This window comes from Tenrec ecaudatus, chromosome 2, assembly GCF_050624435.1.
Source record: "Tenrec ecaudatus isolate mTenEca1 chromosome 2, mTenEca1.hap1, whole genome shotgun sequence".
Lineage (NCBI taxonomy): Eukaryota > Metazoa > Chordata > Mammalia > Afrosoricida > Tenrecidae > Tenrec > Tenrec ecaudatus.
The window spans coordinates 72684-90310 of NC_134531.1; the positions used below are offsets into that span (position 1 = coordinate 72684).

General features: G+C 42.9%; 1 protein-coding gene across 1 annotated transcript in view; it reads left to right on the forward strand.

The window, feature by feature from the left end:
* LOC142438810 (zinc finger MYM-type protein 1-like) overlaps positions 1–17627 on the forward strand; it is a 64948-nt gene that overhangs the window by 14206 nt on the left and 33115 nt on the right. The gene's annotated exons all lie outside the window — the stretch shown is intronic.

Here is a 17627-nt window from a genome sequence, read left to right on the forward strand (position 1 = left end):
ACACTCTCACACATACACACGCTTTCCATGAGTCAGGGCCGGCTGGAGAGTCACGGGTGTGGATTAGGGTTTGGAATAGTTTGTTTGGTTTTCCCCAGTGCTGGGGCAGCAGCCATTGAAAATCTCTAGTTTGTTCTGTACTGCATGGAAAGTCGCTTTCTTGGAGAAGAGTCAGCAGGTTTCTCCTGCGTGCTCTGCTAGCACCACAAAACTTCCTAAGCACAGTGCACTTCAATCCCCATGTGTGCAGGTCACCTCATGATGTGAGGAAACCAACAGCCCATGGGTGTGACAAGATTTTATCCGAGTCAGGCAGCAGTACCCCTATTGGCTCTCATTCCCTATCCTGCTTTCCCATTGTCCATTTTATTCCTGCATCCTGATTGGTCCTTTATCCAGAATAGTGCATTCCATGATCATGGGGGCAGTGGTCTCACTATATGGGGTGGTGTCAGTCAATAGGTTATCTGGACATGACCTCTGGAATGGATGATGTCAGGTATTTTGGTCCTCCAAATCCCTAGTTGTCCTTGATGTGACTGGTGTGGTGGGGTGGGGATGACAGGTGGATGGATCAGGTGAGCTAATTTAGGATAGGTCATTCAGACCGCAAAGGTCATTCAGGCCGCAAAGGTCATTCAGGCCTTTAGGTGACCCTGACTCATACTCCCACAGAAGAGGACGAAAGAGAACAGCCCCTGGAGCATATACTTAATAGGGTCCGTCAGGTGGGTTCTGACCAATAACAGGAGGAAACCTCACCATCAGAGTTGTTGCAGCCTCTGTCAAGGGCCTTGCTTGGCCTGCCTCCAAATGGGTGGTGGTTCTCCAGGGGTTGGTCCCTCCTGATAGCATGTCTAAAATTCCCAAGATGAAGTCTCACCACCAGGGAAATGGAAAAATCCTGGAAGCCAGGCAGGTAGAGACTGTGTTAGATAAAGGGATAGGATGGGAAACCACAAGGCTCCAGGGAGGGAGAAGAAGAGGGAGAGCTATGAGCTGTGAGTGAGGAGACCGAGGAAAGAGTAAGATTGGGAAGAGACCAGGAAGGGGAGCCAGACCAAATGAGAGTGAGTGAGTGATGTGAGTAGCACAAACTGGGTCCTGAAGGCCAGCTTAGCTGAGGTGCTGTTTCCTGCTGGGTTCTGTCCTGACCTTCAGTCCCAGGATAGTGTGCCCTTCCCTCCCTTCTGTCCTGCAAGCAGTCCTTCTGCCTCCCACAGTGGACTTGGTGGACTGCTGGTGGTAGGGAGTCTTCCCTAGACTTCGCAGCTACTGGGTCATCACAGACCGCGCATTGCCCAACGGTTGGTGAACCTCGGGCCTCTTTGGAAAGAGGCGGCGAGTACAGCACCAGTGGCTGCCCCTTTCCATGCGACCTTGGTGGCCAGTACCAGCTGCAGTCCTGCTTCAGTATTCAGCATCATAGTCCTCCTAATTCCTGGGGAGCAAGAAGGCACCTTCCCAAGGCCCCTCATTGGGTTTGGGGTTTGTAGGTTTGGAGCCCTAGCTGCGGGCTCGAGCTGGGGGAACTGGAAGGTTAAGTGTCCGGTCTGTCTCATGGACCATCTCTGTACTTGGACAGCGCCCTTCACGTGGCGCGCGCAGGAGTAGGCCTGGCCCCTCGGCGCCAGCCCCGCCTCCGTCCTCAGGGGTCTTCCTCCTCGGGGCGTCCGCTCCGCCCGCTCATCCACAGCGATTCGAGCCCCGCCCTTCAGAGCAGTTCTTCCCCTCAGCGCCAGCCCCGCCCCCGCCTCCACATGGCTCCGCCCCTCATCGCCGGGGTCCTTCTAAGTTTGCGGCGGCGGGGCTGTCCAGGGAAGCTGCCTGACGTGCCCGAGGGATTTGCCGACCCCCCAGCTCCCGGGTACCCCTGTTCCTTTCAGGAAGACCTTGGCGGGTGGGGTGGGGTGGTGGACAAGCGTCATTCCCTTCTAACAACAGCAAGGCGGGCTTCCCACACTGGAGCTGGAGCCTGACGCCCCATGCTGTGCCCAGGAAGGGTCGGGCTCTGCCGCAGACGCACGCGGGGGCCCAGTCTAGGATCTCCTGCTCTGTCTCCAGTTCTGAGACGTCGTGAGCTGCCAGGTCCCAGCGACCCCACAGAGGGGGTGGGCTCGTGCCCCTCGGGAATTTAGTAGAGGGTGACTGGGACCACGGGGCGTTTGGAGAGCCCCAAAGATGACCTCCGTAGCTTACCCTAACCATTGATCTAGGGGAAAATGGCCCCAAATTAAACTCCTGAACAGAACGAAAACAAAGTGAAGGCAGATCATCACCCCAAGAAGGGGTCTTCAGCGTGATGCCACGAAGCAATGTACTCGTGGTTCATTACTTAACACGGAGAGCAGAAAACTAGTATCCACATTGGGATTGGCAGCAGATAAATCTCTCAGTGACCCAGGCTGTACTGGCTTTTTGAAGTCTGTGTATTAGGGCAAGCGGCCATTTAAGGAGCTGTTGACTACAGCAGTGGAGCCCTGGTGGCAACGCGCTTAAGGGTTGGGTTGTTAACCACAAGGTCAGCAGTTTGAAACCACCAGTTGCTGCTTCAGGGTAAAGATGAGTCTTTCTACTTCGCTAAAGATTTGCAGTCTTGGAAACCCACAGGGGCAGTTCTACCCTCTTCAACTGGGTCACTGAGTCGGAATTAATTAGATAGCAGCAAGTTTGAGCTCTTTCGGCAATGCGGGTGGGGGTGGGTTCCCTCCAACCAGTGTGATAGGGTGAATGTGCTTCCTCAGCCCTCCAAACACTTTCCTCGAAACCATGCAATCCCAGTGCCCCAACCTCCATAGGATGCCCAGGGATAAACAAGCATAGAGCTATAACGGAAGAAAAGAATTTTATTCAGCACATAGGGATTAAGAAGAGAGGTAGGAAATAGTGACACAGCACCAAAGCTATGTCTGCCCAAATCAAAACAATATGTTTTAGGATATGTAAGAACCTCGAAATCTCAGCAAAGGAGAACATGTATTAAGCCTTAAGTAGCACAAAGACAAAAAATGATCATCTGGATGAGGAACATGATGACCTCAAGGTCATAATGGCATCCAAGGGTCCACAGAGAACTGGAGACTAAATTAGGATGTAGGAGGGCAAAGGAACCTGTCCACAAACATGCTTGGCAGCAGGTGAATACATTATAGCTGTAGACAGGACTACAGAAGTGGGAATATGACCATGATTGGGACAGGTACGTTAGGAGACCTGACAAGATTGGTCCATGAGGAGCTTGCCCAGACAAGATCCCAAGGAGGAAATGTCTTCTCCCATACTGGCTAGGGGACTGGTTGTAATCCGTTTTCTTACTCATTCTTCCAGAGGACAAAGCTATTCACATTGCTGATTTTTGGTCAGAAGCAATTAATTCAGTGGAGGCAGAATAATAGAGAGTTATTAATTGGTTTAGGGCTTCCACTGTAGGCTTTTGAAAACGTAGTGCCTAGGAATTTTACCTTGAATACAATCCCTTCCTCTTATCATGGATTTAATTAAAAATCTCTCTATCACACTAGAGCATTTTACACCCACTCCCTCCCTGAACCCCCAAACCAACATTTCCTTAGATGGCTGGTTGTCCTTAATACAAGCCCTTGAGAACCCAAATGCTATCCTTTTAATATCAAACTTTCAGATACATATAAGATGATAAAATATATCATGGCTTGGGTTTAGTGTACCTTAGTCCTCAACGTTCTTGCTCTTAAATGCTCTAAAGGGGTCTTAGGCAACAGACTTATCCAGTGTAATGTGTTGTCTGTTTCCATGAGCATCAGTTGTGCATCGAAACAAGACAAAATCCGTGGCAACTTCTCCTTTCATCCTGATGTTACCTATTGGTCCAGTTGTGAGGATTTTTGTCTTTTTAACATTCAGTTGTAATTCACTCTGAAAGCTGCAATCCTTGCTCTTCATTAGCAAGTGCTTCAAGTCCGCTTTGTTTTCAGCAAGCAAGATTGCTTCATTTGAATATCGCATGTTGTTAATAAGTCTTCCTCCAATGCTGATGCCACATTTTAAATACCCTCTAACCACACTTAATCAATATGTATGCTGAGCAGATAATCAGAGAAGATGGAGTATATGAAGTAGAATCAATGCATTTAAATTACAGATCTGGCAAAGAATATTGAAAGTAACATGAATTTCCAAAGTAGACATGTAGTGAAAAAGAGGAAGACTTTGAACAAGTGGAGTGAGAGTGGGTGAATCAATGGGCTCAAGCAGAGAAACAATTGTGAGAATGGCACAGGGCTGGGTGGTGTACACGTGTTTCATTCTGTTATATACAAGCTTGCTCTTAGTTGGAACTGACTGGACTGTATCTATCAACATCACGAGTTGGGACCAACTCAATGGCATCTAACTTCAATACAACACATCTATCTCATATTCTGTGCTTTCAGCCATGGTCTGTCTTCCTCAGCAATAATATTATCCTTGCAATGTCCTCATCTGAATTTGTCTAGTGTAGTGCTGCAACCGTTGCTGCATAATCTTCAGCAAAAAAAAGGAACTGTCTTCCAAATATCTCCGTATAAATGAGCAAGTTCTTCCAGTGCTTCATTAACATGCTGAAACTTTTCAGTCGGTAATTCTCTCAATTCCTAGAGCCTTGCTTTTCATCAATGCCTTCAGTGCACCTTGGATTTCTTACTTCAGCATCATAATATTTCGACCATGTGCCACCTCTTTAAGTGGCTGAATATTAACTATTTTTTTGCTGTAGTGACTCTATATTATTTCCATATCTTTTGATTCTTTCTGCACCATTGCAACTAGAAAGTAGGGATACAACTGACTATTATATTGCTCTTGTAGTCTGTGAACTTGCTTCAAATCCAGTGGATGTTTTAGATACCTTGGCCTTTCCTACATAAAAGATCATACTGTCTGAGATTAAATGATATTGATTTTTTTTAACAATATGTTGTTGTTAGATGCTGTGATGTTGTTAGTTGCTGGCTCACAACTCTATGTACAACAGAAGGAAGCACTGCCAGGTTCTGTGCCATCCTCACAATAGTCGTTCTGTTTGAGTCCGTTGTTGCAGTCACTGTCAATCCATCTTATTGCCTGTCTTCCCTTTTTTCTCGCATCTTCTACTTTCCAAGCGTGATTTACTTTTTCAGGGACTGCTCTCACCTGATAGCCTGTCCAAAGTATGTGAGATAAAGTCTCACCATCCTTGCTTCTAAGGCACATTCTGGCTGTACTTTCTCCAAGAATGACTTCTTAGTTCTGGCTGTTTATGAAACTTTCAATAGTCTTCAACAACACAATAATTCAAATGCACCAATTTTTCTGTGTCTTCTTTATACATTGCCCAGCTTTCCTGTAGGAGGTGTCAGGCACATCTTATATCTCCAAGTGACATATTTTCTCTTTGTTAATTTAAGTGGTCTCTTGTGCAGCAGATTTTCCCAGTGTGAAGTAGTCTCATCTCTTAACTTCTGCTTAGTGTGCATTGGTTATAATTGCAAGCATGGTTGGGCTCAATTTCCCAGCATGGTATTGAATATAAATAGTGAGAGGAGGCTTGTCTTGGCTTTGATCCTAGGGGAAAACATCCAGCTTTTCATCATCCAAGTGTTCTGTAGCAATGGGTTTTGTAGATTCTCCTACTGAGGTTGAGAGAAGCGCAAAACCAAACTCACTGCCATTGAGTTGATGCTGACTCCCAGCGAGCCTACAGAACAGGGTAGAACTGGCTCTGTGGACTGTTCTGTAAAGAGACCGAAGCTCTTCACAGGAGCAGAATGCCTCATCTTTCTTCGGTGGAGCAGCTGGTGGTTTCAAACCGGTGACCTTGTGGTCAGCAGCCCAACACATAAACACTACACCCTCTATTCAGGTTGAAAAAGTTCACTCACATTCTTATTTTTTGAGTGTTTGCATTATGAATGATGTTGGAATTTTTCTCAAATGCCCCTTTCAGCATCTACTGATACGATCATGTGACTTTTATTACTCATTATCTTCATATTTCATCAGTTGATTTTCAGACATCAGACTGTCCTTAGATCCCTGGAGTAAGCTATGCTTGGTCAAGGTGCATAACCATTTTTAATATACTGCTGCGTTGTCTATTAGGATTTTGCTAACGGTTATTTGCATTTATCTTTATGAAAGGTATTTATCTGTAGTTTCTTTTCTTATGCAGAGACTTTGTCTTGCTTTTGTATCTGAGTAATACTGCTTATCTTATAATATTAGATGGGAGCTATTGTCTCCTACTGTATTTTCCAAAATGGGTTGTGAAAAATTGGCATTCTTTCTTAAACTTTTGGTAGAAGTCATTCATGAATCCCTCTGCACTTGAGCTTTACTTTTTAAAAAATTCATTACTTTTTATTGGCATATAATTCACATGTCATGAAATTCAAGCAGTTCAGTAGTTCAATCATATTAGGAAAGGTTGTGCACTCATCACCACAATCAATTTTAAAACATTCTCTTATTTCTTGTACTCGTTGTTAGCTCTCCATTCCCTGCCATGTCCTTATGTACTTAATCCAGTTAGTGACTCTAGATTCACCTATCCTGGATTGCATATACTGAAGAAACATAAAAACAAAGTCAAGAAACAACAACAACAAAAGCATCTAACAATAATGACAGAACAAAACAGAGAACAACCTGAATTGAAAAGAAAGTATAAAATATTAAGAAGTGGAACAAATTCTGTCCCATCCCACGGGGACTTCAACGTGGATCCTGGAGGAGAGAGTGGGAATTGGGGTGGGGGGGGACAAGAGGCTAGGAAAATGGAGACAAGACAGTATCCTGATCAAGTCTCATTTAATGAACAAAGAGTTACAGCTTATATTGGCCAGCAAGGGGGAAAGCATCTGTCGCATATGCAAATTAGGCTACTTTGGCAATAGGCCAATCAGGGAGTTCAGGGCAGTGAGTCCTGCCTGTGAGTCAGTAACGGCTTACAGTCTTCAACTAGTGGCATGTTTATGCAAATCAGGCATGGGCGAGGACAATCTTTTACCCAATCAAGGGGATGCAGGACACAGGTGCTTATCTAAAGAGCATCACACCTTGTTTGCTCAGGCTTTACAGCTGCAGTGCTCTGTCACATAGGCTGGGGTAGAGGAATACCCAGAGTTCAGGCTAATAAATTCCAAGTAATGGCCGGGCCTCATGGCTCCAGACAGGTCCTAATAAATTCCAAGTAATGGCCGGGCCTCATGGCTCCGGACAAAATTCAAAGTAGGTCAAAAGAGAGATAAAATGACAAGGTGTTAACACTTTAAATGAACTGTCTCTGCCATAATTGACTTTATTACTAATTGAATTATGTTACTTGACATGATCTATCACACTTTACACTTCTCCTGAGACAGTTTTTGCTATCGGAATCCTTCTGAGAATGTGTGTTTTATCCAAGTCGCTTCAACTGTTCATATGAAGGTGTTCTTTACCTTTCGCAGTCCGATGTTTACCCAAAGCTCCACCAGGACTCTTCTCCACTCTGATCATGCGTTTAAATTCTGTAGGGCTTGTTCTACTCAATAGTCCACGTTTCTTTCAGAATTCCGACTTCTGAAATTCTGATTCCCTCAATCTTTTTCTGCTTAAAAAATATCTTGGCTTGCCTTTAATTTTTTCTAAAAATTGACTTTTGAGGGGCTGCCCAAGAAAGTAGGGGCTTGCAGCTATCAGAAAGAATAACATCTTAGGTTTAAAGGCTTGTTTTTAAACAAGCAGTCATCTAAGTGAAATGTCAATTGAGCCCATCTTAAGAAGCACACTGACATCTGTGATCCTAGGGGTGGAAAAGATATAATCCAAATCCAAAGTAGGGAATGGTATCTAGAGTTTAAATTGTGAACTTCTGGTTTTCAGAAGGACATACATGGCATTGGGAGCAAACCAGACACTTTTGGGATCTAAGCCTGCAGTGGAATAAGCCTGCAGTGATTCTCCTCGGACCCTAACTGAAGAATAAGAAAAACCTGTTGATCAGGCAGAGAGTATTGGGGAGACTATTATCGTAGATTTAAATGATTAAGTTGACTTGAATGGTCAAAATCTTGTTATTTTATCTACCTTTTGATACACTTTGAACTTGATCTGGTTTTTAATATTGTGTATGTGTGTGTTTTCACATTGGAGTTAGCTATGTTGTATTTTGTTATTGGTAGTGTTCTTGACTCTCTGTTAAGTATCTATCTTTTTTTTTTTTTTTTGGTATATAAAACCCAGGTTGGGTGAATCTATAGAAAGAATAACTAGAATAAGGGTTCCTGGGGGGAGGGGTGGGGGAGTGTACAGCAGCAATAGGAGGGGGTAATGGGCAGCTGAGATCAAGGAGGACAAGAAGGAAGAAAAAGTTTTGAAAATGATTGTAGTAACAATTGTACAGCACTGCTTGCTATGACCGAACTATTGAATGGTATGATGTCAGATGATGTTCTTATAAAATGATTTGTGTTGGTGGGGGTGGGGCTTGGGGAGCTGAAAGTTGGATGCTGCCAACAGGTGGAGGAGTTCTTAGCTTGGCAACTTCAGTGCTCTTTTCTCTGTAGCGAGAGGCAGGAGACGTTTTAATCCGGAGATAGCAAGTCTGGCTCGAGTTTTGTGGGAGGCATTAAGTATATCCAGTGCTCAAAGTTGCAAAGTGCCCATGTTGATTTTCAAAACCATTTTAATGGGAGACAATACAGATAGCATTCCATAGTTCAATCACATCAAGCAGTAGTGTACAATTGCTACCACAATCAGTTTCAAAACATTCTCTTCCCTCTTGAACTCCTTGATATCAGCTCCCCTTTATCCCCATCTCCCACTGTATCCCCCCAGAAACCCTACTGCTGTCTCTATAGGTTTATCAATCTTGGGTTTCATATACCAAAATTCAGAAAAACATATAAAAATTCAAGAGAGCTATACCCAATGACAAAATGCATCAGAAATAAACCCCAATATAAGAACACACACACACACACACACACACACAGAAAATGTTGAAAACCAGATCAGGCCCAGTGTGTATTGGGCAGAATCAATTGACAAGTTTTAACAGTTCAAGTCAGGTTTAGCATTTTGATCTCCTATAATAATCTCTCCAATGCACTCTGGCAACCGGTTTCTTCCAATCTCTCTATTATGGAGGGAAATCTCTGAGATTGTTTCCTATGTAGATTCACAAATTTATCTTGGGCTCCCACTTTCATCCATTGCCTTATGCAAACCAGAATCTTATAATTTATGCTCTGATACTGATCCCTCTTTTGGCTTTTGGATTATAATCCTTCAGTGACTGACGATGGGGTGCTTTTTCCATGTGGACGTAGTTGACATCTCACTTAGATAGCTGCTTGTTTGGAAACAAGCCTTTAAGACCACAGACGCTATTCTATCTGATAGCCTGGCACCATCTAATTTCTTCACCACACTCTGCTGTAGCACCCATAGCTTCTGTGCTCCATTCTGGAGGGCAAGTGGAGAGCAGGGCTCTGATGTAAGCGCTAATTGAATTAAATTGGAGCTAGGATTTAATGCAAGTCAGAAACCCATTCATAGATCTGTGTTTATTGTTTTTTAATTTGCCTTTGGCTCCCTTTAGAGACCGCCTTGTTAATATATGATAGAGTCTTATTGATAATCTCCCTGGGGCATAGAAAGCTTCTGTTAATATTGTCATTGATTGGGCGCTGGCCCTAATGTTTTAAAGTGCTGTTGAAAGAGGGATATTGGGCCAATGTAGGCTAACTCCATATCACAGTACCTGAATTATTCACTTGTACAGAATCAGTCCTTTCGTGGTTGGACGTTATTTACACTAACAATGGGAGTTGGTTGTCTGAAAAAAAGTTAAAAATAATATTCACAGAGAATGTCAGTCACAGGTTTGCTGAAATAATATATATCTTAATATAGCAAATAGGGCATTGATATAGCAAGTCAGTGATTGTCCATTTAATGACAGCTCAATACTCTTGTTATAGCTGTCTCTGTTTCTTCAAACACCATGAATTTTCAGTCTTAAGTCCTCAGGTTACAGGTGTAATTAAGGTAGAGTCCAGTTCACCCAGTGAAGTTTCCGCATCAGGTCTCTGGTAGGGCCACAGAGTGCCCTTGTTTTGTCCCATTTTGTTCTTCGAACCTCGCTGAGGCTTGCATTCTGTGATGCTGTTTTTGTCCAAACTGGCCCTGAACGTGGTCTGTGAGGCCAGCATGTACATTTTCCCTGTCCATCCTTTCCTTTCATACATTCCTTATTCAACTTAGGTTTGATATATCTTGTGTCTCCTTGTGCACTTGTGTGCGTGCATGTGCTCACGTGTGCACATACACATGTCTGTCTCTGGGAGCTCCAAGGGGAGGGGAGTGGAGCTTGCTTTATGTCTCGTGTGACCACCAGAAATACCACACTAAACTTGTATTTGTTCTCGGCTTTGCACAAGTCAACTCTGAACACAGCACATGTTCTTTTGAACCATCTTCACTTACCTTAATTCTTTTAATTTGCCCATCACTTATTTTCCCTCTTGGACTCTATTTGGTAGCAAATACTGCAAAGGACAACATTGCTTGGACAAGTAGAGGGGCAGTGATAAAGAGGAAGACCCTCGATGAGAGGGATTGACACTGTGGTTACAGCGATGGGCTCCAACTGGTGACAATTGTCAGGATGGCGCAGGACTGAGTGGTGCTTGGTTCAGCTGTACTTAGAGTTCCCTGTAGTGGAATAGACTGGATTCCCCCAAACACCATTGCCACCCGATATTGCTGGTCCCCTTGTGTACTACCTTGACTATGTGTACTATTAAGTGGTCTCACAGCATCTGCTGTTAGTGCTCCTATTAGCTCCACTAGGTGACACTCTAGGCCTGTGGTGGACTGCCTAGACAATCTAGGTTCACCAGAAAGGGCATATTAGAACCCAGCGGTTGTGAGAAAGTCCAGAGCCCAGTTCCTGTGGAGGGACTGCCAGTGCTGCAAGGCGTTGCCACTGGGCGGTGCTGGTGCCCCACTGTGGCCAAGGTGTCTGAGCACAGCCTGGGAGCTGCATCTTGCTTTCCACTGTCTGTTCATAAGAGTGTTCTCTAGCTTTTAGACACCAAGGAATTGCTGCCCCTCCTACCTTATGATTCATTATTGTCAGCTACCTGTTCACTATTGTCTTTCTAGTCACGCCTTGCCCCAGTCATGAAGTTGATCCTTTGGGAGCCTTTCATCACGTGGCTTGGAAAGAAGCCCTTGCCCCTCTTCTTCTACTAGGCACAGAGGGGTGTACGACTCTCAAGACTGTTTTCTCATCGATGGTGGTATAATTGTGGTTGTAGCTCTGATTCAACCTATCATCTCTCAAACACATCCACTTTTTTTTCAGTACTATTTTACTGTGTTCAGTGAAGGTTGGCATAGAACTTTTGGGTCCCATTCTAAACTCTCCACACAAGTTCTTCAGTGATGTTGGTTACCTTCTTCTCAGAGTATGAGCAAAAACTCTCCCAAGTCAAGTCAAGTCAAGCCAAGCCAAGCCAAGCCAAGCCAAGTGCCATCAAGTTAATTCAGACTCATAGAGACCCTGTGCAGGGCTTCCAAGGCTGCAAGTCTTTATGGGAGCAGACACCTCACATTTTTCCTGCAGAGTGGCTGGTGGGTTTTAATTGCTGACCTCACCATTAGCAGCCCAATGCCTGACCCACAGTGCCACCATGGCTAAAACATTCTCATTATTTTCACAATGGTTGGTCTTCTTCCATCTAAAGCAACAACATACCACATTCACAGTATTTTTGAAACATCCTGTGGCTCAGTATCTGTGTGAGGCTCATGTTTCTTAGACACTTGGAGTTAGAGAAGGAGCATGGGGCAGGCTGTGGGGTAGGGGTTGGTCTTAACTCCAAGACTAGTGGCTTAAACCCACCCGATACTCTGAGAGACAGACGAGGCTGTCTACTTCCATCACGATTTACATCCTTGGAAACTGTGTGTGGAAGTTATACTGCGTCTGCTAGGGTCACTCTGAGTTGGCAGTGTATTTGATATTTTGTTTTGTAGTTAGTGAAGTCAAGTGCTGAGTTCTGGAAGTTGAAATGCAATCACAAGCATCACCTTTGGGCTTCTAAAGCATTTAAGGGAGGGTGCGCACCCTATGGTTCTTTCATGTTGATGGACTGATCTGACAGCTTTTGACCCAGATGGTGCGGCTGTAAGAAGCCAGTCGCCAGGAGCTCTGGGTTACTGTGTGGAAGTGAGATGTCCCAGGAAGTGTGACAAATCATAGGTGACTTTGTGGGGGCAGATATATAATCCTTGATGTTCACAGCCATTGAGTTATATGCTACTGCAGCATAATCAACCTTATTCTGAGTAATGTGTGAAGTATCTGAAATATCAGCAAGCACCGCTTCAGAAATAACTATAAACTAATGCATGGAAAAAGGAGAGAAATCATTTCCCAGTCCCTTAAAAATTGACCTCCTGTAGCCCAGGGCATGGGATTTGTAGCATGACTATGAAGGAGGTTCTAGGCAGAATCAGGGCTGGCCATTAGAGACCTTGATTCACTTTACACATGGCCCCTTTTGGTTAACTCCAATACATTCCTGAACCCAATCAGGCACACTGCCCTGCAGGCCATTGTGCCTCCTGGTGAGAACAGACCACCAAAGTTTTCTCTGGTGGGGCAGTCCTTTGGCTTGCAGACCAGTGCTTTCACCACGGCACCACTAGGTCATGTCTAGTTTATAATCAACAAAAAGAAAGGAGAGAAAAACGACTCTCTTCAGGCAAGAGTGTTAACACAGAGAAGCCTGAGGAAGGGCCCATCTTAGATGGAAATGCCTTGGGTGTGGACAGAGAAAAGCAGAAGGGAAGGTGAGATCTGTCTTTCTCTGACTTTTATCACGATTTATGGTTTTTCTAAGGGATTGGAGATGTTGAGAATCCTTTAAGTCAGGAAGCCTCCTGAATTGGACTCTGGAGGGTTCTAGCTCAAGGGACAGCTCCCATGGGGAGCGGCTGGTGATGAGGAAGGCTGATGGCCAACACTGGCTTTTAGAATATGGAGAATTTGAGAAACTTTCATTGTTGTTCTTATAATCTTGAAGTACTTGTAAAATAAAACAGTTCTATTCTTTGTAGTAGTGGTTCTCAACACTAACTTTAAAGCATGCCCCTAAATGTCCCCCTATCCTTAGAGCAGCAGTTTTCAACCTGTGGGTCGTGACCCCTTTGGAGGTCAAACGACCCTTTCACAGGGCTTGCCCGATTCATAACAGTAGCAAAATGACAGTTATGTAGGAGCAACAAAAATAATTTTATGGCTGGGGGAGGTCACTGCAACATGAGGAACTGTATTAAAGGGTCACAGCATTAAGAAAGTTGAGAACCACTGCCTTAGAGACTTCTTTCTCTAACAAAACCCCAAGTATTTGTGATTGTGCACATTCGCACACCACACCAGAGTGCTGTGTAATAGACAAAGTCAGTGTTCGCTTGCCTGCTAGCCTTTCTGCCCCATCAGTGGATTTATAAGTATTTATGCCAATATCTTTCAAATCTTTCTCTGAAGTACAGCTGCATGCTCCTTACAAGTGAGGATGGTGAGATTGTCTCATGCACATTGGGAGGGAGGGCCAGCCCCTGGAGAAGGACATTATGCTTGTAAATTAGAAGCTCAGTGACCAAGAGGAAGACCCTCAGTGAGATGGTTGGACATAGTTGCCGCAGCAATGGGCTCAGACAATGGTGAGGATGGCGCAGGACTGGGCAGTGTTTTGTTCTGTTGTACACAAGGTTGCTATGAGTCAGAACTAACTCAATGGAACCTAACAACAACAGCAATAGCATATGTTCTTTTATTGACCGTTAGCCTATTGTATTTGTTGCTAATATTTTCTTTCTTTTCTAATTTCTCCTTTGATTAGTTATTGGTCACATGTGTGTCTAAAATGTAGCTAATTGGTCAGTATTTCCTTTAAAATTTTCAAGTTTTGTGATGAGTTTAGAAAATTATTCATCATAAGATTTTAAAACATTTCTGATATTTTATTTTCATTCTTTCAAAATCATCTGGTGCTTATTGTTATAATTTTAGGTCATTGTTAAAGTAATTTAAGTTTTCTCCCAATTAGCTAGCCAGTTATATTATACACGGAAGAGAACACTCTTTCCACTACGATTTGAAATGCCATTTTAGTGATGTTTCTGGATTTTTCTCTTCAGTTTTTGTGATTAATTTGTCCATTCTTCCACAAATCTCCTCACATATCACCTTATTTCAATTGATATAGCAAGATGGTACATTTTGATACCTGGCCTGGCCATTCTCCTTAATTGTATTATAAATTGGACTGGAATTTTATTGGCTGTTCTGGGACATTGGTTTATGAGAATCAGCATACCAAGTTTGAAGAAAACTCGCAATCACAATTTTGATTGGGATTGTGTTGACTTTATAGAATTTTAGTTAATTCAAGATACATGTAGATAAATGGACTGTCTGTTTACTGAGCTTTAAGGGCTGCTTTGTAAGTGTTAGGAGCCCTGGTGTGGTGGTTACATGTGGGGCTGCTAAGGAAAGATGGACACTCAAAACCGCCAGGTGCTCCGCTGGAGAAAAGGGAGGCTTTCTACTGCCATTCAGAGCTACAGTCTGAGAAACTCACAGGGACAGTTCTACCCTGTCCTAGATGGTGGGTATGATTTGGCATCAACTTGGCAGTGAGTTCATTTTTGGTCTTTGCGAATGTTGCTGGCAGACTCTTTCTTGATATGTCCTGTAAGTTGCACAAAGACTTCCTTATCTGTTCTCCGACTTTGCAGGGGAGTCACATGGTTCTCGCACATTTCTCAGGAGACATAGATCTAAGTGCCTTTCGCTTTTTCCCTCAGGCACTTCTCGCCCCTCTACCCATTCTACTTTCTAATGGCTTGTGAGACCACACAAAATTTTAGATTCCAGTAATTCATGTGAGTGGCAGTGATAAAGAGCGCCAATGTTTCAGTGCCTTGACACCAGTAATTTTTATTTCTTGCTGATGAGCATCTTAATGCAAATTGTGCCAAGTTCTTCTTGTGTCCAACACTATACTGCTGTGAATGTCTGATGGCTCTGTATTCCTTTCTTCCCTAAACTCATCTATTTCAAGTTTTCTGAATTTGGTGACAACTGGTTCCCCCTTTCATAGCACCCTCCTATCATCCATCTCCTCCAGAGCTTCAAGTCTGACTGCCATGTGGCCTGCCTTTCAAGAAATAAAGGTAAGAGTTTTACCAAGTCTCTGCCCACAAAAATGTCTACCCATTTTTCCATCATAAACATGATTTGCTTTCACGTCTCTCACCATCCAATTGTTAATATAACACCTATATTTTATATTTTTAAATACTTTTATTGGCATATACTTCACATACTACATAATTTAACCACTCAGTGATATTAAGAAGATTTGTTCCATCATCACTACAAGAAATTTCAGGTAATTTTCCCCTCATATTCACTGTTAGCTCCCCATTCCCCACCAACCTCTCCTGCCAGGCCGCTGTCCAATTACTGTCTCTATAGATCAACCTGTCCTGGATTTCATACAAAGAAAATCATACAAGGCAAAACACAGTCCAACAAAGCAAACATACGAACAATGCCCAACAGCAATGACTAGACAAAACAGAGAAACCTCACCCTCAATCAAAGAGAAAGCAGATTTGGGTGTGTTTTAAAAAAATAATTTTATTGGGGGAATCATACAACTCTTATCACAATCTATACATTCATCCATTGTGTCAAGCACATTTGTACATTTGTTACTATCATCATTCTCAAAACATTTGCTTTTTATTTGAGGCCTTAATATCAGCTCCTCCCTCCCTCATAAACCCTTCATAATGTATAAATTATTATTACTTTGTTATATCTTACACTGTCTGACGTCTCCCTTCACCCACTTTTCTGTTGTCCATCTCCCAGGGAGGAGGTTATATGTAGATCCTTGTAATTGGTTCTCCCTTTCTACCCTACCTTCCCTCCACCCTCCCAGTATAGAAAAAAAAAGTTAATGTTTAGTAAATGAGGATGTCAACATATGTACAAATATGATGTTTGGATTGTTATAAGAGCTGTACTATCCCCTAATAAAATGATTTAACAAAAAGAGAGAGTGAAAGCAGAAAATATTAAAAACAGAAATAACTTAAAAATATGTAAAAAGAGAGATTAAATGATAGGGTATTACATTTTAACTTAACTGAATGTGCCTTAATCAGCTTTACAATACTCTCTGATAGCAAGGCTATTCACCGTCCTTGACTGTGGTCAGAGGGGCTGACCAGACACTTACTCCATGTGGGGACCCTGCAAATGGATTGTGGGGTCCACTGTCATCCAGAGTCATCTGCAAACTGGGTGTTCACAATTTAAGCTCAGATATCATTCCTTCCTTCAGATTTGGATTTTAATATTTACAAAAATAATAAAATAACAAATAATTAAAACAACCATAATATTTGTGGTATTATTATACATTATAATCGCAATATTATTTAGTAACAAAGCAATCATGCTTACAATATAGTATTATCCATTTTATTGTTAATATTATTTATAGTAATAATATCAGTAATTGGATCACACAGTCTGATGTGCTTCTACCATGTAGACTTAGTCGATGTCTCACTTAGATGGCTGCATGTTTGAAGACAATTCTCTTAGACCACAGATGTAATTCTGATAGCCAGGCACCATCTGATTTTTTTACTACACTTTGCTGAAGCACACATGTCTTCACTAATCTCTTTATGAAGACTAGCCTTGATCAGGGCTATGTCATAAGAACTAATTGTTCTTAGACAGTGGCTAGAATTAAGTGTAAGCCCCAAATCCACTCATATTTTGATGATTCATATATGTCTCTGGTTTACTTTAGAGACATCATTATCCTTTTGTGATAGGGAATATCCACATTCACCCCCACCTCCCGAGACATATGGTAATGATATAGATGTTGCTGCTGTTGCTAGGTGCCATTGAGTTGGCTCTGACTCGGAGACCTCTGCACAACAGAACGAAACAAGGCATGGTCCTGCACCATCCTCCCAATTGCTCCTGTGCCTGAGACCATTGATGTAGCTGTGGCATCAATTCGTCTCCTTAAGGGCCTTCTTTTTTTTTTTTTCACTGTCCTAATACTTTATTAAATATGTCTTTCTCCAAGGACTGGGCTTTCCTGACAATATGTCCACAGTATGTACGATGAAGTATTTCCATCCTTGCCTCTAAGGAGCACCCTGGATATACTTCTTCCAAGACAGATCGATTTGTCCTTTTAGCAGTTCATGGTATTTTTAATATTCTCTTCCAGGACCACATTTCAAATTTTCCTACAATCGATCTATGATCTTCAGTGTCCGACTTTCACATGCATGTGAGACAATGGAGAACACCATGGCTTGGGTCAGGCATCTCTTACTTCTTAAAGTAACATCTTTGCTCTTCAAGACTCTAAAGAGGCCTTGTGCAGCAGATTAACCAAACGCTATACGTCTTTTGATATCTTGACTGCTGCTTCCATGAACATTGATTGTGAATCCAAGCAAGACAACATCTTTGGTAACTTTAACTTTTCTGCATTTATCATGATGTTACCTACTGGTCC